Raw genomic sequence first — 24,920 nt, forward strand, 5'->3', positions numbered from 1 at the left:
GAGTGTGTGGTGCAGGAATAAGTGGAGGGGGGCCACCATGGGCCCACGAGGTAGGGGGCGTGCCCTGGACCCTCGTGGCCAGGTGCTTGCCCTCCCTGCTGTGTTCTCAGTGCCTAAAATCCTCAAATATTCCATAAAAAATCATACTAAATTTGTAGGGAATTTGGAGAACTTTTATTTTCGGGATATTTTTTATTGCATGGATAATTCAGAAAACAGTCAGATAATACTATTTTTGCTTTATTTATTCTAAATAACAGAAAGCAAAAAGAGGGTACAGAAGGTTGTGCCTTCTAATTTCATCCATCTTATAATCATCAAAAGGAATCCACTAACAAGGTTGATCAAGTCTTGTTAACAAACTCATTCCGAATAACATGAAATCGGAGAAATTTTGAATAACACTAGGTTACCTCAATGGGGATATGAACATCCCCTATAATAAGAATATCATATTTCTTCTTTACAGTAGGAAGAGGAAATTCAAAACCTCCAATAATGATAGTTGGAATTTTTCCAATAGAGTTGATGCTATGAACTTGAGGTTGTTTCCTCGGAAAGTGTACCATATACTCATTACCATTAACATGAAAAGTGACATTGCCTTTGTTGCAATCAATAACAGCCCCTGCAGTATTCAAAAAGGGTCTACCAAGGATAATCGACATACAATCGTCCTCGGGAATATCAAGAATAACAAAGTCCGTTAAGATAGTGACATTTGCAACCACAACAGGCACATCCTCACAAATACCGACAGGTATAGCAGTTGATTTATAAGCCATTTGCAAAGATATCTCAGTAGGTGTCAACTTATTCAATTCAAGTCTATGATATAAAGAGAGAGGCATAACACTAACACCGGCTCCAAGATCACATAAAGCAGTTTTAACATAGTTTCTTTTAATGGAGCATGGTATAGTTGGTACCCCTGGATCTCCAAGTTTCTCTGGTATTCCACCTTTAAAAGTGTAATTAGCAAGCATGGTGGAAATTTCAGCTTCCGGTATCTTTTTTTATTTGTAATAATATCCTTCATGTATTTTAGCATAAGGATTTACTTTAAGCATATCAATTAAGCACATACGTAAGAAGATAGTGATGACCCACAAGTATAGGGGATCTATCGTTGTCCTTTCCATAAGTAAGAGTGTCGAACCCAACGAGGATCAGAAGGAAATGACAAGCGGTTTTCAGTAAGGTTTTCTCTGCAAGCACTGAAATTGTAGGTGACAAATAGTTTTGTGATAAGATAAATTGTAACGAGTAATAAGCAATGAAAGCAAATAAAGTGCAGCAAGGTGGCCCAATCCTTTTTGTAGCAAAGGACAAGCCTGGATAATTTCTTATAATGAGAAAAGAGCTCCCGAGGACACATGGGAATTATCGTCAAGCTAGTTTTCATCATGCTCATATGATTCGCTTTCGGTACTTTGATAATTTGATATGTGGGTGGACCAGTGCTTGGGTACTGCCCTTACTTGGACAAGCATCCCACTTATGATTAACCCCTATTGCAAGCATCCGCAACTACAAAAGAAGTATTAAGGTAAACCTAACCACAGCATTAGACATATGGATCCAAATCAGCCCCTTACGAAGCAATGCATAAACTAGGGTTTAAGCTTCTGTCACTCTAGCAACCCATCATCTACTTATTACTTCCCAATGCCTTCCTCTAGGCCCAAATAATGGTGAAGTGTCATGTAGTTGACGTTCACATAACACCACTAGAGGAGAGACAACATACATCTCATCAAAATATCGAACGAATACCAAATTCACATGACTACTAATAGCAAGACTTCACCCATGTCCTCAGGAACAAACGTAACTACTCACAAAGCATATTCATGTTCATAATCAGAGGAGTAATAATATGCATTAAGGATCTGAACATATGATCTTCCACCAAGTAAACCAATTAGCATCAACTACAAGGAGTAATCAACACTACTAGCAACCCACAGGTACCAATTTGTGGTTTTGATACAAGATTGGATACAAGAGATGAACTAGGGTTTTGAGAGGATATGGTGCTAGTGAAGATGTTGATGGAGATTGACCCCCTCCCGATGTGAGAATCGTTGGTGATGACGATGGTGATGATTTCCCCCTCCCGGAGGGAAGTTTCCCGGCAGAACAGCTCTGCCGGAGCTCTAGATTAGTTCTGCCTCATGGTGGCGGAATTTCGTCCCATAAGCTTGCCTCTGATTTTTTCCAGGGTAAAAGCCTTCATATAGCAGAAGATGGGCACCGGAGGGCCACCAAGGGGCCCAGGAGACAGGGGGCGCGCCCAGTAGGGGTGGGCGCGCCCCCCACCCTCCTGGCCTGGGTGTGGGCCCCCTCTGGTAGTTTCTTCGCTCAATAATTCTTATTAATTCCAAAAATAAGTTCCGTGGAGTTTCAGGATTTTTGGAGCAGTGCAGAATAGGTTTCCAATGTTTGCTCCTTTTCCAGCCAGAATTCCAGCTGCCGACATTCCCCCTCTTCATGGTAAACCTTGTAAAATAAGAGAGAATAGCCATAAGTATTGATATATAATGTGTAATAACAGCCCATAATGCAATAAATATTGATATAAAAGCATGATGCAAAATGGACGTATCAGATAGGTCTAATCATTTCAGCAAAGCGCTCAAAATCCTCATCATCCTTTTTCTTGGATGGCTTAGGAGGAAAAGGCATGGGTTTCTGAACCCATGGTTCTCTTTCTTTACCGTGCTTCCTAGCAACAAAGTCTCTCTTATCATAGTGTTGATTCTTTGATTGTGGGTTATCAAGATCAGCAGCAGGTTCAATCTCTACATCATTATTATTGCTAGGTTGAGCATCGACATGAACATTATCATTAACATTATCACTAGGTTCATGTTCATCACCTGATTGTGTTTCAGGATCAGAAATAGAAATATCATTAGGATTCTCAGGTGTGTCTACAACAGGTTCAGTAGAAGCATGCAAAGTCCTATCTTTTTTCTTTTTCTTCTTTTTAGAAGGACTAGGTGCATCTAAATTATTTCTCTGAGAATCCTGCTTGATTCTCTTAGGGTGGCCTTCAGGATACAAAGGTTCCTGAGTCTTTCTACTAGTTCTAGTAGCCACTCTAATAGCAAAATCATGTTTATTATTTAATTCATCGAGCAAGTCACTTTGAGCTTTAAGTACTTGTTCTGCTTGAGTGGTAACCATAGAAGCATATTTTCTAATGAGTTTAAGTTCACCTTTAACTCTAGCCATATAATCACTCAAGCGTCCAATCATGTAAGCATTACTCTTTAATTCTCTACCAACATAAGCATTAAAACTTTCTTGTCTAGCCATAAAGTCATCAAATTCATCCAAACATTGGCTAGGAAATTTAGTAGACGGGATTTCAACTTTATCATATCTATAGAGAGAATTTACCTCTACTACATGCGTCGGGTTATCAAGACAATGTGTTTCTTCAATAGGTGGTATATTAAGACCGTGTATTTCTTCAACAGGAGGTAAATTCTTAACATCTTCAGCTTTAATACCTTTTTCTTTCATTGATTTCTTTGCCTCTTGCATATCTTCAGGATTGAGAAATAGAACACCTGTCTTCTTCGGAGTTGGTTTAGGAATAGGCTCAGGAGTTGGCTCAATTGGCTCAGGAAGAGTCCAACTATTTTCATTAGTCAACATATTATTCAATAAGAATTCAGCTTGGTCGACTGTTCTTTCCCTGAAAACACAACCAACACAACTATCCAAGCGGTCCTGGGAAGCATCGGTTAGTCCATTATAAAAGATATCAAGTATTTCATTTTTCTTAAGAGGATGATCAGGCAAAGCATTAAGTAATCGGAGAAGCCTCCCCCAAGCTTGTGGGAGACTCTCTTCTTCAATTTGCACAAAATTGTATATTTCCCTCAAGGCAACTTGTTTCTTATGAGCAGGGAAATATTTAGCAGATAAGTAATAAATCATATCCTGGGGACTACACACACAACCAGGATCAAGAGAATTAAACCAAGTTTTAGCATCACCCTTTAATGAGAATGGAAATATCTTAAGGATATAATAATAGCGAGACTTCTTATCATTTGTGAACAGGGTGGCTATATCATTTAACTTAGTAAGATGTGCCACAACAGTTTCAGATTCATAGCCATAAAAAGGATCAGATTCGACCAAAGTAATTATCTCAGGATCAACAAAGAATTCATAATCCTTATCAGTGACAAAGAAAGCTGAAGTAGCAAATGCAAGGTCATATTTCATTCTAGCATTTAGAGATTGCTGCTTCCATTTAGCTAATAACTTCTTTAGATCAGATCCATCATTGCAAGCAAGAATAGCTCTAGCATCTTCTTCATCCATAACATAACCCTCAAGAACAACAGGCAATTCATACTTAGGGGGAGAACCTTCATCATCACTATCTTCAATAATTTCATCGTCAATAATTTCATTCTCTCTAACCCTAGCAAGTTGTTCATCAAGATATTCACCTAATGGCACGGTACTATCAAGCATAGAACTGGTTTCATCATAAGTATCATGCATCCCAGAAGTGGCATCATCAATAACATGCGATATATCAGAATTCATAGCAGTAGCAGCTTTAGGTGTCGCAAGCTTACTCAAAACAGAAGGAGAATCTAGTGCAGAGCTAGACGACAGTTCCTTACCTCCCCTCGTAGTTGAGGGAAAAATCTTAGTTCTTTCGTCTTTCAAGTTCTTCATAGTGATCAGCAGATATAAATCCCAAGTGACTCAAAGAATAGAGCTATGCTCCCCGGCAACGGCGCCAGAAAATAGTCTTGATAACCCACAAGTATAGGGGATCGCAACAGTTTTCGAGGGTAGAGTATTCAACCCAAATTATTGATTCGACACAAGGGGAGCCAAAGAATATTCTCAAGTATTAGCAGTTGAGTTGTCAATTCAACCACACCTGTATAACTTAGTATCTGCAGCAAAGTATTTAGTAGCAAAGTAGTATGATAGTAATGGTAACAGTGGCAAAAGTAAAGATAGCAGTTTTGTAGTAATTGAAATAGTAGCAACGGTAAAGTAAATAAGCAAAGCACAATATGTGAAAAGCCCGTAGGCATCGGATCAGTGATGGATAATTATGTCGGATGCGATTCCTAATGTAATAGTTATAACATAGGGTGACACAGAACTAGCTCCAATTCATCAATGTAATGTAGGCATGTATTCCGAATATAGTGATACATGCTTATGGAAAAGAACTTGCATGGCATGTTTTGTCCTACCCTCCCGTGGCAGCGGGGTCCTAATGGAAACTAAGGGATATTAAGGCCTCCTTTTAATAGAGTACCGGACCAAAGCATTAACACATAGTGAATACATGAACTCCTCAAACTACGGTCATCATCGAGAAGTATCCCGATTATTGTCACTTCGGGGTTGTCGGATCATAACACATAATAGGTGACTATAGACTTCCAAGATAGGATCAAGAACTCACATATATTCATGAAAACATAATAGGTTCAGATCTGAAATCATGGCACTCGGGCCCTAGTGACAAGCATTAAGCATAGCAAATTCATAGCAACATCAATCTCAGAACATAGTGGATACTAGGGATCAAACTCTAACAAAACTAACTTGATTACATGGTAAATCTCATCCAACCCATCACCGTCCAGCAAGCCTACGATGGATTTACTCACACACGTGGTGAGCATCATGAAATTGGTGATGGAGGATGGTTGATGATGACGACAACGACAAATCCCCCTCTCCGGAGCCCCGAACGGACTCCAGATCAGCCCTCCCGAGAGAGATTTGGGCTTGGCGGCGGCTCCGTATCGTAAAACACGATGAAAATTTCTCTCTGATTTTTTTTCTCTACGAAAGCAAATATGTAGAGTTGGAGTTGAGGTCGGTGGACTTCTAGGGGGCCCACGAGGCAGGGGGGCGCGTCCAGGGGGAGGGGGTGCGATCCCCCACCCTCGTGGACAGGGTGTGGGCCCCGTGGCCTTGATTCTTTCGCCAGTATTTTTTATATTTTCCAAAAGTTATCTCTGTGGATTTTCAGGTCATTCCGAGAACTTTTGGTTTCTGCACAAAAATAACACCATGGCAGTTCTGCTGAAAACAACGTCAGTCCGGGTTAGTTTCATTTAAATCATGCAAGTTAGAGTCCAAAACAAGGGCAAAAGTGTTTGGAAAAGTAGATATGTTGGAGACGTATCAGTACACACCTGTGCCTTAAAACAGTGGAAATTTAGATGTCTATTCGAACCCATGCCTGTGGTACCGCACGACCATGGTTGTACAGACTCCACACATGTGGACCCACAACCGATCCTCTCTAACTAGGTATTTGCACCCATGCCTCTACTACCACACTTTCGGACATGCCATGGGGAGTGGGTCCACATGTGGCGACACACGCCCGTGACTCTTACTCCCGAAACAGTGCCTCTCTATGTGGCGACACACTCCTTTAACTCTATAGACTTCACAATCGTGCCTCTCTAAGTGAGTATTCTGATGCACACCCCTGCCACCACACTTTTGTGCATCCACAAGGTTGATACCAGCGCCTCGAAAATCCTGACGTCCGTGCCTGTAGGGACTAAAATTCCGTGCATTGGGCGCATCCATCCACGTGCCTCACACCACTGTTAAGATGCTATAGTGGACAAAAAAAGCCACAGCCAGACAGCACGAATCTTGCTGATCAAGCAGATCGTCAAAGATTACAGATGTTTCCACCATCTCCATCTCTCCCACCTCCACCACTGTCTTGCTTCCTCTCTCCCATAGAAAATCTTGAAGCGTTTTGCACTCACACAAGGTCTCCTCCTAACCCTCCGCACACGAACCCAAATTTGAAGTAGGCTTTGCCTCACCGCACAACCGCTAGTCCGCCACCATGCTTCGCCAACCGCCCTCCACCTCAAGATACAGTTAGTGAAACTGTGCACCTAACAACACAAAAGTCCCCGCCCGACGGTGACGAAACGAGAACTTCAACACCGGCGGCTGAGATCACAACAAAAAGAGAGCAATGACAGAATAGACCAATGGAGATGAGAAGTGCAACACAAATGATAGAAGGTAAATATCAATCTACCCCATTCCATTCCTCTGGGTAGATCATAGTGATTTCTCCATTTCCAGCCACCGCAACAACGGAGTTTTCCACTAGCCAAATTAAATTTGTCTATCAAATTGAACCACCCTACACATGAGATTTAATAGAAATGCTACTGCGACCCACACTATACCTCCCATATCACTACCTAGAATACCTCAATTGATTCAAACACTGCGAGCATCCTGAGAGCTAAAAACTGGCAATTACACCAGATTTTCTCTGTGCCATGTCCCTTGATTGTAACTCTTTTCAAATTAAGTGCCTCATGTCCGTCAGTGCAGTGTCTTTACTTCCGTGCCTCCCATACCTGCATCCACCTGCCTCACGTGACACGCATCGTGACTTTGTGCCCGTAGTGCCACTCCCACATGACTTCACAACCAAGGTTCTCTAACCGAGTATTTGGACCCATGACTTTGCCACCACATTTTGGTGCATCCAGAGGGTCCTCGTACGTGCCTGTGGTGGCTTCACTTTTCTGTCTTTCGTGCCTGCACCCACGTGCCTAACGTGTCAAGCGCCGTGACTCTTACATGGTCCTGGTGCCACGCCCGCGTGGCTCTTGAGGACTCACAACCGTGCTTCTATAACTGAGAATTCTGACACATGCATCTGCCACCACAATCTTGTTCATCCACACGGTTGATACCCCGTGCCTTGAGAAGTCCTAAGTCTGTGCTTGTCTTGCCTTCAATGTTGTGCCTCCCGAGCCTACACCCACGTGCCTCACGTGACACTTGTCGTGACTCTTACATGCCCATTAGAGGGCCACACACACATGACTTGACAAACGTGGTTCCCTAACTGAATATTCGGACCCATGCCTTTGCCACCACATTTTTGTGCATCTAGAGGGTGCACACCCGTGACTCGCGAAACCCCACGAATGTACCCGTGGTGACTTAACTTTCGTGCATTCTGTACCTGCACCCACGTGCCTAACGTGACAGGCATCGTGACTATTACGTGGTCCTGGTGCCACGCCCGCATCACTCCTGAGACTTCACAATCGTGCCTCTGTAACCAAGCATTCTGACAAATTCCTCTGCCACCACACTCTTGTACATCCACAAGCTTGATAGATGTGCCTCAAGAATCCGCAAGTGTGTGCCCGTGGTTCCTCTCCATTTCCACACCTCCCATGATTACATCCACGTGCCTCACGTGACACTTGCCGTGACTCTTACAGGCCCCGTGGTGACAAACCTTCGCGGCTTTACAGACTTCACAACCGTGAATTTCTAACCGAGTGCTCGGACGTCTACTACCACACTTTTGTACACCCAGTTGGTAGATACCAAACCATGTACAAGCATCACTTCCATGCCTCATGTGCATGCATCCACGTGCCTATAGAACCTGCACTTCCGTGCCTCCTGTGACTGCATCCACATGCCTGAAGAGATGCTTCACTTCCACACTACCAGTGTCACCACTAAAATAAAATAAAATGCTAGCGTCCCACCGACTGACTGTTAAGATGCTAGCAAACAAAAAAACAGCTAGGCAGCACGAATCTTGATCCTCGAATGGGAAGTTGAAGATTAGAGACGATTGGACAGTTTCCATATTTCCCTCCCTCTTATACTTTCGCTTGCTTCCCCTCTCGCTCAGGAAATCTCGAAACCTTTGTCACTCCTGCACAGTCTCCTCCTTCCTTCTGCACACAAACACAAATTCAAAATCGACTTCGCGTCGTCGGACAACCGCCACCACGTTCGCCAACCGCCCTCCGCTTCGACATATAGACCGGAAAAATGCTGCCCACGACAACACCAAGAACACTGATGGCCGCCTCGACTGACGGCGAGGACTTCAACAATGGCGATGGAGATCGCAAACAAAAGATCAACGACACAGTAAGCGATGGAAGCGAGGAACACCAAACAAGAACTTGAAGGTAATTATCAATCTATCCCATTCCATTCCACCAAGTAGATTGTAGTGATTTTTCCGCTTCTTGGATCAGCAATCCTAGCCACCGCTGCCAGCGAGTTTTCCAATACGCTAAATCAATTTGTCTAACAAATTGAACTAGCGTACAAATGAGATTTAATAGAAATGCTACTGCTCTCCACCCTGGAATTTTTGCCAGACGATATGTGCTTAAACGTACTACACCTGCCACATCACTAAACTAGAATACCTCAATAGATCCAAACCCCGGGAGCATCCTGAGAGGATAAACCTAATAATTACACGACATTTTCTACATACCTTGTCCCCTTACTGTAACTATTTTCAAATTAAGTGCCTCTGGTGTGAGAAACCGTGAACAAAGAATAGATTGTCCTGTTCTTCTACGGTGAAACAACCTGTGCCTCTCTATCCATACTTTTTTTCAGACAACGCATGTCTTTTTTTTCTGTGACACTCAAAACTACTTCTAACAACTGCCATTTTTTATGTAGCAATGAGAAAGCCTCACGAAGAACCTAGCAGCCAGCAAGGTACTGACGAAGACCCTGAGGAAGAGCATGTAAGACCAAGCTTCTGTCAAAGGTTTGAGCAAACAATCCACTGTCGATCTACGAAAAACTATATAGAGACATTAATAACTTAACTGCTATCCTTGACAATAATAATTTAACTATTCTAGAAATAAAACTACCTGCCCCTTTTTATATATTTCTCCATATAAAACATTGAAAATGTTCACACACTATCTTATTTTTAATTTAAAAATAGTATATCTTACACAGTAAATCTTCCACTCGGCTTAATGATATTGCTCCTACTAAGAAATATCAACTGGGGTTTGCATTTTTGCCTCAGAAAATGCTTCACCTTAACTTCACTTCCTCAGCTGCACTTATAATACATATTTCATATTTTCTATCCCCTGATTAGCTCAATCAGTAACAGTATTAATAACTTTTTTTAATCCAAGAAAAAAAAACAAAAAGCCCCTTCAGAGATTCACATTCCTTATGCATAATCGTAGAAGATATATATTTTAAATCTGTATGATTTTTTTTTCAAATAAAACTATATCCTTTTTTGTTACCTGGTCATTATGCAGGACACGAAGACGGTGATATTGAAATCGCAGAAACACACATCATTTCTCCTCATTCATCAAAAAAGGGCACACAACAAAACATCAAGAACAAAGCACCTGCGGTAGAAATGGTAACTTACACCAGGCTCAATAGGAGTAAACATCTAGCAACAAGCAAAAAAAGAGAAAATCAGATACCAGCACTGTTCTTACTCCTGGAGCAAAAAGGCAAAAGCAAAAGGACAATGTTGAAAACAACGTCGACACTAGTACCTTGCAGCATCAGCCAGTACCTCTAATGGTACTCCCACCAACAGCACCAACCGCCACAAAGAAACAATGTGAAAGCAAGAAGAATAAAAATGACAAAGGGTAGAAGAAGAACTAGAGGATGCCAACACCAAATATTTAGATACTGATGATGTCAACAATGACAAACAACATGATGTAGATTTCATTCCTACAGACAGCGATGATGCCGAAGAGAGTGACAGTGACGCAGAAGAGGACGACAATGTAAAAACACACATATGTACTAATTTTGAATACCATTATTCAGCACTCAAAATCAAACGTTCCTTTCTGACAAAACCTTTTTTAAACAACCCAAATCTAGCCAAAAGGACGTGAAGAGGAGAAAGACAAGCGGGAAAGAATTAGCAGCACCAATAGTTGATGAACACGAGGAAGCAAGAAATGAAGACAAATGCCAGATCGAGGCAGGGGCAGCATTCCCTCATGTCAAGAGAGCATGGAAATTACTTAAAGAACGTCACAAGCAAGATGTTAGGACGGCAGGATTTGGCAGCATAGAGAACTGCAAACTGAAGGGGTCCATCTGCAGACCCCTTGCAGCACACATCTACGACAATCTGGACACAAAAAACATGACCATAACCTTTGGTGATGCTACCGAAGACAAAAAAATCAAGATTACCAAGGAAGTTATCCACAAGGTCTTTGGATACCCAAACGGCATGCAAAAGTCAGCACCAAGGCCACATAAATGCCAAACTTCAATGAAAGAACTGATGTCAGACCTTGGCTTCAAACGTCCAGATTTCAGGCCAAATGAACTGTTCAAGAAGCTAGAAATACTGAACTAGACGATGAAGAATCGAACGGAAAATCAGTTAAAATATTTTTCCTTATTTTTTTCCACAATGTTGTCTGCGGGACAAGCGCCGCTATCTTCAGCCAACAAGCGATAATGGTCAAGGACATGAACTATGAAGAAATGACACAGATGGACTTCTGCAAGGTAATCATCGAAACGATTAGGGCAGGAGCCGTGACATGGTAGAAGCACAGTACGTTGGATCAAGAGGTAAAGAACAAAAGGCACCTCAATTTCTTGGCACAGGGACCAGTAATCATGTACCTCGACTCCCTCCTGCTGCCAACCGACACCAGAGAAATGTGGAAGATTGCCAAGACAATGGACAAGACCTCATTACCACGAGCAAACCATCTCAAAGAGAGTGACCTAACAAAAATAGCTAGAGCAGACATGAAAAGGGACGAGAAAGCACGACCGAATGACTACGAATTTGGCAAGATACAGGTATAACTCTATTCTACATAAATGCATTGTTCCTTTTAAAAGCGGTTTCCAATCTAACCAAGCCCATTCTACCAAAACAACGCAGACGTGGAAAGGAACAACAGACATGATCTTCTACACTAGCACAACATCACCTTCATCTTCAATACAATTGATACCAGCACAACAACAACAACACCAGCACACAACCAAACTGCTACCACCTCCACCTAGACACCAGCGCGAACCATGTGTCAGCACCAGTGGAAGCATGGAACCTGACACAAGCACCAGCACAGGATAAGAGGAAAGATTTGAAACGATAAAGGAATTGTTGCACAAAGTGCTCGAAGAAGCAAAATTGTTACCCGGAGTAACCACCAGGACTGAACACCAATGCACCGAACAGGAGGATACATTGCATGAAAAATACAAGAATTCAGTGTTGCAATGAACAGCGTCCTTGTTGGAATCTTTCGAACAACTCAGAGAATTTCATAACTTGGTTTGCAGAAAGAACTTAATGGACGAGACGACCCTGCAGATGCTAGAGCGAGCAGATGCACCAGCCACAAGTACACTAGTCGATGGCAACCGCACGAAAAAATTGTAGCCAGAACGGAACCAGGAGAAAGCAGAAAAAGAAAGAAGGATGAAGAAGACGAAGAGAGGAAGTGGAGAACAAAATCAAGAGACATGGCAATTGAAAAGAGAAAGATAAAGCGGCAGAAACAGGTTAATAATAGTAATGCATGATGCCATCTGCCCCTAAAGCAAAGCCATGTTTTCATACCTGAACTAAAAAGAACTGTCTGAATACTTTCAGGAACGTGCCAATAGCACGCCAGGCCAAGATGAACTCCAACAGCAGGATGATGTCTACAACCCCAAAAACAAGAATGAAAGCAACAAATCAAACAACCTCACAACAAAAAATGGTACAAAAAGAACTACCCCAACACAAGCACAAGATATGGTCGACGTCAGAACAAGTGAACAAGTCAATATGAACATCCAATTTCCCTTTCAAAATTGGATAAAGTTATAAGTTAACTGACAAACCTCCAACAAAATATAGGCTCAGCTGGACAACCATCAAATCAGCAGTCCCGCCAACCAAACACAAGAAGCTGACCAACAATAAACCGTTAGCATCACACACAACAAAGAAGAAGAAAACAACAAACAAGAGGTAAACTTCCACAACCCATTACACCCCACACCGGAAACTCATAATGGCAGGAAGAAAATGCACCACAAACTAGAATTGTTTGATCTCCAGGTACCACAACCACTTCAAGAACAACAGGAGACCCGTCTTGAACTTGAACCCCATGATGAACGTCAAACATAAGAAAGCGTCACCGAACGACAAGTTTGTGTACAAGAGATTTCTAGTGTGTAAGGGAAATTATCCCTAAGGTGTTTTGGTGATTGATGACAATGCTTTTGCGGAATAATCGTGTGCCTTGAGTATTTCAGTCGCTAGGCACAAGACGGTTTGGTACCCCTCGAAGACTATTGAAGACGGTGGTGTTCTACATCTCTTATGGTGGATTTTAGTTGTAGGATAGCCGTACTATTAAGAGGGGGTCCGCGGTGGAAAGGTTCGGGTGCAATCATCACGTACATGTTTTCTCCCTTTGCACCGCCTTTCCCTTTGCGCTTTGGAGCATCCTCCGTTATCTTCATTATTGTGCAAAAAGAAGGATTCCTAGTGTTGCTTTTCTGAGGCATGCGGCAGTACTACTCCTAGGAGCGGTAGTACCACAGGCCCCTGTGGTAGTACCACAAGCCCTTGTGGTAGTACTGTAGGCGCAAACGGTGGTACCGCTCCTATGGAGTTGTAGTACCGTGGCCTCAGGCCAGGCTCAGCCTCTCGTGCGGCTGTAGGGGCGGATGTAATTTTTTACATCCACGCCCTACGCGGTAGTACCGCCCCATGCACACGGTAGTACCGTGAGTCCTGGTCTGGCTCAGTAGCACGAGAGGAAGTAGGGGCGGATGTAATTTTTTACATCCGCTCCCTGCGTGGTAGTACCGCATGCCAAGTGCGGTAGTACCGTGTCGGATTTTTGCACTATTCGATTTTCAACAGAAGTAGACACAGATGTATTTTTATTCATCCGCGCCCTTCCCAGCCTAGTCCATTCTAGCCTTGCGGTAGTACCACAAGGGGGAGCGGCAGTACCGCTCTCAGCCTTGGCGGCTTTGGCCTGGACTAGCACCTGCCGTTGCAGCAGTAGTACCGTGAGCCCCTGCGGTAGTACCGTGAGCCCCTACGGTAGTACCGCTTGTCTCGAGCGGTAGTACCGCAGGTCGAAGGCTGAGTAAGTGGATAACGGTTGGATTTGTCTCTCCACTATATAAGGGGTGTCTTCTTCCTCTAGTTGACTACCTCTTCCATCCCCAAGCTCCATTGTTGCTCCAAGCTCCATTTTCGCCCGATCTCTCTCCCTAGCCAATCAAACTTGTTGATTTGCTCGAGATTGGTTGAGAAGGACCCGATCTACACTTCCACCAAGAGAAATTTGATTCCCCCCACTAATCCCTAGCAGATCTTGTTACTCTTGGGTGTTTGCGCACCCTAGATGGTTGAGGTCACCTCGGAGCCATAGTGCATTGTGGTGAAGCTTCATGGTGTCATTGGGAGCCTCCAATTAAGTTGTGGAGATTGCCCCAACCTTGTTTGTAAAGGTTCGGTCGCTGCCTTCAAGGGCACCAATAGTGAAATCACGACATCTCGCATTGTGTGAGGGCGTGAGGAGAATACAGTGGCCCTAGTGGCTTCTTGGGGAGCATCGTGCCTCCACACCGCTCTAACAGAGACGTACTTCCCCTCAAAAGGAAGGAACTTCGGTAACACATCCTCGTCTTCACCGGCTCCACTCTTGGTTATCTCGTGCCTTTACTTTTGCAAGCTTACTTGTGTTATATCCCTTGCTTGCTTGTGTGCTTATTGTTGTTCCATCATATAGGTTGTTCACCTAGTTGCATTTCTAGACAACCTACTTTGATGCAAAGTTTAATTTGGTAAAGAAAAGCTAAAAATTGTTAGTTGCCTATTCACCCCCCTCTAGTCAACTATATCGATCCTTTCAATTGGTATCAGAGCCTCCTCTCTTTATTAAGGACTTTGCCATCTGAAGAGTATGGTTGACACCGTAGATGGTAGGGAGGAGCACTCCGGTGTGTATCCGATCTCGTCTACAGGTGAAGGGGAACCACGGTGTCCCGTGAGGAATTCAATGTGGCTTTGGACACATTGAAAACCTCCATGACAACCGAGGTTGAAAGCATGTTTAATAAATTCTTAGAAGGACTTAAACTATCTACCTCGCCGTTGAAAGTGGGTGATCCCATTGACAAGGTGACGGATGCTAACTCCAATAAGGGGGAAGCTACTAGTGAAAAGGATCCTTCTACTAGTGGTAGAAATGGCACCGGCATTTTTGCCCATGTGGCACCTCCAGTCTATGGAGGACCGATTCCTTCTACTCATTTAAATCATGCCGTGCCTCCTCCTAAGATTGTGAAAAATGAAGACTTTGATTCTTGGGTGTATCGCTTCAAGCGTCATTTAAATCATGTGATTACTAACCTTTGGAGAATCATTGAAGAAGGTTTTCATCCACATGACCGAAGCAACTTCACCCCTAGAGAAGCCGTGGACCATCAATTCAATGAGAATGTTCTCTTCATCATTCAAGATGTAGTTCTTCCCGAAGATCTCCCTCATCTTTGACCCTTCGCCGTGGACAAAGACGCATGGCATTGTGTTGTTTCCCTCTATAAGGGAAGTGCAAGCATTCAGTGCTCCAATTATGAAGTGGTGCAAGATGAAGCCGATGAGTTTGCAATGAAAGAAGATGAAGAACCTCGTGAGCTCTTCCAGAGAGTTACCAAACTTGCGGTCTCACTCCGAGATCATGGGAGCAAGGACACGGATGACAATTGGATCAAGCGCAAGTTTCTTAAAGCAATGATGCCTTACCACAAGGCCTTGTCCTTCATCATCCGTCAGAGACCGGACTTCCACTCCTTGACCTCAAACAAAGTGTTGGATGAGTTTGTGGCAATGAGGATCTTGGACAAGACCATCGACAACGCGGTGTTGCGCTCTCAAAGGGTAAAGAAGCCCAACCTTGCCTTGAAGGCCAAGGTTATTGTGGAAGAAGAGGAAGAAGACGAAGATGAGGAGAGCAACCCCAAAGATACAAAATATGATTATCATGAGCACATGGCTCTTGCTTCAAGGCAATTTTGGAGCAAGAAGAACACAAGGCCCAACTTCAACAAGAACAACTCAAGTAGGTTCAAAGGCAAGCAACGTGTGAGAACATGTTACAATTGTGGCAATGTGAGCCATTTTGTTGTGGATTGCCCTTACGAGAAGCGGGAAGACAATGGTGGCAAGCTCATTCAAAAGGACAAAGCCAAGTCTATCCCCAACAAGAACAACTTCACCAAAAAGACTCCTACTCGTGGGTTGGTGGTTCAAGAAGAATACCATGAGGATGACGATGATGATGAAGATAGCGAAGCCATGGCCATGGCCTCTGTTGCCATTGCCACAACTCCACGAGTGTCCCTCTTCGACTCACCCAATGAGAACATCACCGCCAAGTGTCTCATGGCTAAAGCCACCAACAAGGTAACCCCCAACATCAAAACCACCATCATTTCTAATCCTTCCTTGACGGATGGCATTGATGAAAGTGAGGGGTCTAATGAGGAAGTAAATGAATTTGAGTCTTTTATGAGTAAGCTCAGGGGCAAATCCAAGAAGCACTTCATTGCTCTCTTGGAACAACTTGGTGAAGCTAATGACATGATTGAGGCTCATGAAGAAACCATCTCTAAGATGGAAGGTCATAGTCGTGACTATGTCGATGAGATATCAGATCTCTCTAATGCTCTTGAGGAAGAGCGTGGGCATCATTTGGATCTTGAGGAGTCACACAACGATGACCATGCTAAGTTAAAGAAAGATCTTGATCATGCTTTTGTTGTATCTCATGTGCTAACTTCTGAGAAGGCTAAACTTGGTGTTGACCATGCTAGACTCAAAGAGGAGTTTGATATACTCGACAAGGCCCACAAGGTCTTGAAGAGTCCTCATGCTAGCCTCAAGGAGTCTCATGATCAACTCCAAGTGAAGCTAACTAAAGAAAAAGCCATCTTTCCTCATATGGTATTAATTGATAATGCAAATGCCGCTAACCCATGTTGTGAGCATGTGCATCATGTGGAGGAAAATGCCAAGTTGAAGGAGCAACTTGAGAAAGGCCTTGTTACGTGCATACAAGGTGAGAAGAACCTCAATGACCTTTTGAGCAATCAAAAGGAAGTTGTGGCCAAGGAAGGAGTTGGGTTCACACCCAAGTCCAAGAACAAGAAGAAGAACGACAAGGCCAAACGACCTCCTCCTCTCAAGCAAACTTTTGTGAAGGAGGGAGAGGGTGCTCCTAAGGAGAAGAAGAACAAGGTGAATGATGGTGATGTCAAAAAGGGCAATGCCACCCCTTCCAACAAAGCCGGCAACTTTAACCCTTCTTATGTGTTGTGCCGTGCTAGTGATGGGCATGTTTATGCTAAATTTGTTGGTTCTTGTTATGAGTACATTGAATGGTCTATTTGGGTTCCTAAGACCCTTGTTACTAACATCAAAGGACCCATTACAAAATGGGTACCTAAAACCAAGCATTGATCTCTTGTAGGTGTTTCCTTCCGGTGGGGGATCATGGTTGCTCAATAGTGGAGCAACGAATCATATGACCGGAAGCAAGGACTTGGTGGTGGACGTGCACAAGATTCCTTCTATGCCCACCAAGGTCGAGCGGGGTGATGCCTCATCTTCTAAGGTATTGGGTCTTGGCAAGGTTGTCATTTCTCATGATCTAACGATCGAGAAAGTCATGCTTGTTGAGTCCCTTGCTTTCAATCTACTTTGCGTTCGTCAACTTTCACTCATGGGCTTTTCCACTTTCTTTGATATTGATACCGTGGCCCTCTTGTGGAGCAAGACTCTTAAAGTAGCCTTTGTTGGGCATGTCGAGAACGGTCTTTATGTGATTAACTTTTCGGAGCGACCCACTAAGACCGCGACATGCCTAATGGCCAAAGTTGATGTGGGATGGCTTTGGCATCGCCGTTTAGCCCATGTCAATATGAGATCTTTGCAAAGTCTTCTCAAGGGGGACCATGTCCATGGACTAAGAAATGTTAGTTTTGCCAAAGATCGTGCTTGCAGTGCTTGTATCGAAGGAAAGCTTCATGAGAAGGCTCACCCTCCCACGACTATCATCTACTAGAAGAGACCCTTGGACCTCCTTCACATGGATATCTTTGGGCCTCCATCCTTTGATAGTCTTGGAGGTAGAAAGTATTTCTTGGTGATTGTGGATGATTATTCAAGATACACTTGGGTATACTTCTTCAAGAGGAAGAGTGAGACTCAACAAACCGTCATCGACTTTGCAAATGAAGCTCAACGTCAACATGATGCAAAGATCTTGACAATAAGAAGTGACAACGGCACCGAGTTCAAGAACTACACCTTGGATGAGTTTCTTAGTGATGAGGGGATCAAGCATCAATATGCTGCACCATATACCCCTCAACAAAATGGTGTCGCGGAGAGGAAGAACCGGACGTTGATGGATGCGACAAGGACCATGATGGCAGAGTTCAAGTCTCCATACAACTTTTGGGCCGAAGCCATCAACACAGCATTTCATGCATCCAATCAGCTCTATCTCCGCAAAGGCTTGAACAAGACTCCATACGAAATACTTACCGGTAACAATCCCAACCTCAAGTACTTACGGGTGTTCGGTGTAAGTGTTTCATTCTCAAGAAAGGTGTTCGTTTGTCTAAATTTGAGGCTAGAGCTTATGAGGGCATATTTGTTGGTTATACTACAAACTCTCATGCTTACCGTGTCCTCAACAAGTCCACCGGACTCATTGAGGAGACATGTAACGTAGAGTTTGACGAGAATAACAGCTCCCAAGTGGAGGAAAGTGGTACTTGTGATGTAGGTGATGAAATCCCCCCCCCCCCAAGCCATAAGAAGAATGGGTGTTGGTCATATCCTACCCATTGAGGAACCCCTTGTGGCCGAAGGAGAAGGACAATGCTCCACTCAAGTGGAGCCATCACCACCCCAAGACCCACACGCTTCCGAAGAACAAAGTGAAGGCCCTCAACCTCTCAAACAAGACCAAGGGCAAGATCAACCTCAAGATGGTGGTGAACCACCAAATGATGCCCAAGGTCAAGTTCTCCCCGTCGAGCAAGTTCAATACCAAGAACAAGCTCAACACGACGCTCAAGATGATCAAGTTACCCCTCCTCCTTTCACGTCCGAGGAGGAGTTAGAGCATCGTGCCACGAAGATTGCTTCCAAGCTCACCACCAAAGGTCATCTCATGGAAAATGTGGTTGGAAGCCTAAGAAAGGGGGTAAGCACTCGTAGACAATTAGCAAACTATTGTGAACATCACGCGTTTGTCTATTGTGTTGAACCCCAAAAGGTCTATGAGGCGCTCGAAGATCCGGATTGGCTCAATGCCATGCATGAAGAACTCAACAACTTCGAATACAACAAAGTGTGGAGATTGGTGCCAAGGCCATACGGGAACCACAATGTCATTGGAACCAAGTGGATAGTCAAGAACAAGCAAGATGCTCATGGGACCGTAGTTCACAACAAGGCAAGATTGGTAGCACAAGGCTACTCCCAAGTCGAGGGTATCGACTACGGTGAAACCTTTGCTCCCGTTGCTCGCCTTGAATCCATTCGTTTGTTGATTGCTTATGCTTCCCATCATAACAAATGGATGTGAAGAGTGCTTTTCTTAATAGTCCTATTAATGAGTTGGTGTATGTCAAGCAACCCCCGGGTTCGAGCATCCCTACTTCCCTGATCATGTGTATCAACTCGATAAGGCACTCTATGGCCTTAAGCAAGCCCCACGTGCGTGGGATGACCACCTTACCGAGTTGTTGCAAGATCGTGGATTTGAAGTTGGGAAAATTGATCCCACTCTTTTTACTAAGAAGGTCAAAGGGGAGTTGTTTGTGTGCCAACTATATGTTGATGATATTATATTTGGTTCCCCTAACAAAACTTTCAATGAGGAATTTTCCGCTCTCATGACCTCTAAGTTCAAGATGTCTTCGATGGAAGAGTTGAAGTTCTTCCTCGGTTTCGATATCAAGCAAACAAGGGAAGGCACCTTCATCAACCAAGCCAAATACACCCAAGACATGCTAAAAAGATTCAAGCTAAGTGATGTCAAGCCGGCTACTACTCCAATGCCCACCAAGTGCCAACTTGACATTGATCCCAATGGTAAAGCAGTGGATCAAAAGGTATATCGCTCCATGATTGGCTCCTTGCTTTACCTTTGTGCATCTAGACCGGATATCATGTTGAGTGTGGGAATGTGTGCACGGTTTCAAGCTGCACCAAAGGAAAGCCACTATGTGGCGGTCAAGCGAATCTTCCGATATTTGGCTCATACCCCAAACTTTGGCTTATGGTACCCAAGAGGAGCAAACTTCAAGCTTGAAGGATATACAGATTCTGATTGGGCGGGAGACAAAGTGGATAGGAAGTCGACTTCCGGAGGGTGCCAATTTCTTGGTTGCTCTTTGGTGAGTTGGTCTTCCAAGAAGCAAAGTTGTGTGTCTCTCTCGTCCAACGAAGCGGAGTATGTGGCGGCCGGTAGTTGTTGTGCACAACTCTTATGGATGAGGCAAACTTTAAAGGATTACTGTGTCATTTGTGACAAAGTGCCTCTTTGGTGTGACAATGAAAGTGCCATCAAGATTTCTCTCAACCTGGTGCAACACTTCAAGACGAAGCATATTGAGATTCGGTATCACTTCATCCGGGATCATATTAGGCGAGGGGAGATCGAGCTCAATTATGTCAACACTCATGATAACCTTGCAAATATTTTCACGAAGCCCTTGGATGAAGCAAGATTTCGCGAGTTAAGGCATGAGCTAAATATCATTGATTCGAGCAATGTGACTTGAACCCTTGCACACCCCACCACACTCAACTTGTTGTCTAGTTTACGTGTAGGCATGGACATAGTGGGAGTGTTGTTCTCTCAATGAACTCTCCCTCCCCCCATTATGCATAAATTGATCAACTCTTTCACATTAGCCATTTTTGATGGTACATGTGCTTCAAAGACGAGTTTTGGCCATGGGCCCAAGGATAATTCTTCGCAGTGCCATACCAATCAACTCAAACATAGGTGGCTCCAGCCACCGCCCCCTCCTTGGAGAGGTTGGGTCTCATTTTGGTCTCTGTTGCCTCTTGTTTGTTTGCGGTGTCTCGCTTGTTAGCTCGTTGGTGTGTGTGTTCTCTTGAAGGTTCCATGCAAAGTAGTTTTCTCCTGTGCTTGAAACTGCATTTTCTTGGGTTCATGGTACTACCGTGGTCCGCCACGGTACTACCGCAACCAGCACGGCAGTAATTTTTTACTGCCGCTGGTGGAGCAGTACTACCGCCCACAATGCGGTACTTCCGCCCGGGCAGTACTACCGCAATGAGTCGCGGTACTACCGTGGCGTAGCGAGCGCGTGGGGGTTAAGAGCGTGCAGGGGGAGTTCCAACTCCCCCATACCCATTCACTCCTTCCCATGCCGCCTCTCTCTCTCCTGCCCATGAACGGCGTCGGAGACCCTCGCCGGATCTCCCTCTCCGGCTGCTCTCCTCTGATTCCGACCGGTGGGATCGTTCCCCACCACTTCCTATTGCCATGGAACAAGGTCTTTCCCCAAATCCCTCTCTTTTTGGTTTGTTCCTTTGCTTCTAGGTTTTTGGGGAGATGCTAGTTGTTCTTGAGATTTTAGGTTAAATCTTTGCAAGAGTAGGATGGAGGAGAGTAGTAATGCGTAGAGTTTGTACATAATATGTTGCCCCGTGGTAGATTTTGATCGACCGTAGTACCGCTTTGTAGTCACGGTAGTTCCCAAATTCACTTGTTGTTTCGGATGTGAAAACGCGCGGTACTACCGCACCTCCAGCGCGTGCGGTACTACCGTGATTTGGAGTGGCACTAATTTTTTAGTTCTGCGCGACCAAGCAGTGCTACAGTTGCTGCCAAATCTATCATGTGGCAATTATCATGTGCGAATTCTACTTGTTTCACTATTTTGCTGCGTTCTTTGCACTGACCTTCTCGCGTTTCTTGCGTGTTTGTGTTGTGGTGTGTGGCTCAGGTGCTCATGCTCGCCGTTCCAATCCAAGCCGTGACATGGGCTCCAAGCGTCTGCGCAATCAAGATGAAGCTCCTGAGGGCTCCAGTGCCCCGTGTCGGTGTCAAAACCGGCGGATCTCGGGTAGGGGGTCCCGAACTGTGCGTCTAGGCGGATGGTAACAGGAGACAAGGGACACGATGTTTTTACCTAGGTTCGGGCCCTCTTGATGGAGGTAAAAGCCTACTCCTGCTTGATTAATATTGATGATATGGGTAGTACAAGAGTTGATCTACCACGAGATCAGAGAGGCTAAACCCTAGAAGCTAGCCTATGGTATGATTGTTGTTCGTCCTACGGACTAAAACTCTCCAGTTTATATAGACACCGGAGAGGGCTAGGGTTACATAGAGTCGGTTACAATGGGAGGAGATCTTCATATCAAATCGCCAAGCTTGCCTTCCACGCCAAGGAAAGTCCTATCCGGACACGGGACGAAGTCTTCAATCTTGTATCTTCATAGTCCGGGAGTCCGGCCAAAGGTCATAGTCCGGCCATCCGAACACCCCCTAATCCAGGACTCCCTCAGTAGCCCCTGAACCGGGCTTTGAATGACAACGAGTCCGGCGCGCAAATTGTCTTCAGCATTGCAAGGCGAGTTCCTCCTCCAAATACTCCATAGAAGATGTTGAACACAAGGATAGTGTCCGGCTCTGCAAAATAAGTTCCACATGCCACCGTAGAGAGAATAATATCTGCACAGATCTAATCTGCTGACGTATTCCGCAACGTGACATCACGCCACGGCCAGGCCTTTATTCGAATCGTTTTACTGTTCCACCTCAGCGCGTTTAGTGAGGCGGTTTCCTTGGCACGTCTTGTTAAAGCAGAGATCATGTCCCCTTATTCCGGGATTCTCATCAATACGGGCGTGGGTAACCCAACCGCGCCATTAACCGCGGCGCTGGGGAGATAAGCGAGTTTTATTAGGCTGGTGGGGGCTCATAGTCTCGGCCGCCCATATAAGGGGATAAGGATCCACCCTTTCCATTCACGCCTTCTTACTCCCTTGCTTGTCCATCCGCGCACTCGAACTCCAGTGCCCAATTCCGCACTTCCCACCTCGACCTTTCTCCAATCATGTCCGGAGCGGGAGGTAGATGGATGGCCTCCTCCGTCAAGGAGGGGCAAATCAAAAAGTTGAGGAAGGCCGGATACCTATCTGATGACATCACGCACCGGCTTCCTGAGGAGGGGCAACTCATCCCCACCCCTAGGCCCCATGAGAGGGTTGTGTTTCTCCCCCATTTCCTCCGCGGACTGGGCTTTCCTCTTCACCCGTTCGTCCGGGGGCTCATGTTCTACTACGGCCTGGACTTCCATGATCTGGCCCCGAACTTCATCCTCAACATTTCGGCGTTCATCGTCGTATGCGAGGCCTTCCTCCGCATCCAGCCTCACTTTGGCCTATGGCTGAAGATCTTCAGCGTCAAGCCGAAGGTCGTGGGCGGACTTCAAGCGGAGTGCGGAGGCGCCATGGTGGGCAAGATAGGCAATGTCACATGGCTCGAGGGCGCCTTCGTAGAGACCATCAAAGGATGGCAATCGGGGTGGTTCTATATCACAGAGCCGCGTGACCCTGGATGGGCAGCGGCCCCCGAATTTTGATCCGGCATCCCCACTTGGCTCACATCTTGGAAGGAGACGGGCTGTAACGCCCCGGATTCGATGCGCCAGTTGTCTGCCAGTTATTCGCCGTTGTTGCCATGTCATTTGCTTGCGTGTTGCATTTTGCCATGTCATCATCTGCATTTCATCTTCATGTTTTTCAAAACTTGCATCCGTTCGGGTTCTCCTGGTTCTCTCCGTTGTCTGTTCGGAGTCCAGACCACACTCGCACGCGCCCGCGGCACCTCCGATATATTATTTTTTAAGTGGCATAAAAATGTTCTCGGAATGGGTTGCAACTTGTCGTGCGGTCTTATTATAGTGTAGACAGAGCGCCTGCCAAGTTTCGTCGCATTCAGAGTCCATCTGATAGCCCAACCGTTAAATGTATAGCGGTACCGTTGCCGGTACCTTCGTCGGATGTTTCGGTCTCCGAAACCGTGCCGGGCTGCATTTCTCCTCTCTCTCCTCTCAGCCCAAGCCTCTCTCTCACACAGCCCACTAGCCCACCTATCTAACCCCCTCCGCTCCGGACCGTCCGATCGAGATCGAACGACTCCGAAACGGCCTCAAACCCTCCAACCCTAGCCCCTCCTGCTATACATGGACCTCCCTTGTCCATTTTCGAACTAAACCCTAGCCTAACCTAGCCTAACCCTTCCCCTAACCTGCAGCCGCCGCCACCTCCCACCTCGGCCTCGTTTTCCGCGCCGGCCAAGTCCACCGCCGCCAAGTGGCGCGCCCCCACTGGCCTCCGCCGCCACAGCCAGCGCCCCGGACCAACCGGAAGGCGCCACGTCGTGCCCCCAGCCTCTCCCGCAGCCGCGGTCCGCCAGGCCCGTGGGGATCCCGCCCCGGGCCGCGACCGGGCCCGACCCCGTGCGCCCCTGGCCCCTCTCCTCGTCTCGCCTCCCTACTCGTGGACCGCAGCGCCACCGCCGCCTCGCCGGCGCCGCTCGTCACCACCACCCCGCGCCGCCCGGCTCCTCGAGCTCCGCCGCCAGGCCAGCGCCTCGCCTCCTTCCTCCTCCTTCTTCCCTGTCTTACCTCCCTCTCTGCCCGCCCCTGCAGGGAACCGCCGCCGCCTTGGATGAACGCCGCCGCCCGTGGAGCTCGCCGCCGACGTCGCCTTCATCGGATCCGGCCGAGAACCACCGGATCCGGTTGCCCCCGCACCGATCTATCCGTTCCCGGCCTCCTCGCCATCCCTCTGTCGCCGGAGCTTTGCCGGCCGCCCCGCCGGAATCCGCCACCGGCCGACCTTCCTCTTCCAGGCGCGCGTGCGGGCGCACACGTAGCTGGCCTCAGCAGCCCAGGCCCAGCCGTGGCCAGCAACCGGCCCAGCCGGCCTCCCCTCCCCGCGGCCCAGCCCAACA

Source organism: Triticum dicoccoides, chromosome 1B (genome assembly GCF_002162155.2).
Source record: "Triticum dicoccoides isolate Atlit2015 ecotype Zavitan chromosome 1B, WEW_v2.0, whole genome shotgun sequence".
Taxonomy (NCBI): Eukaryota; Viridiplantae; Streptophyta; class Magnoliopsida; order Poales; family Poaceae; genus Triticum; species Triticum dicoccoides.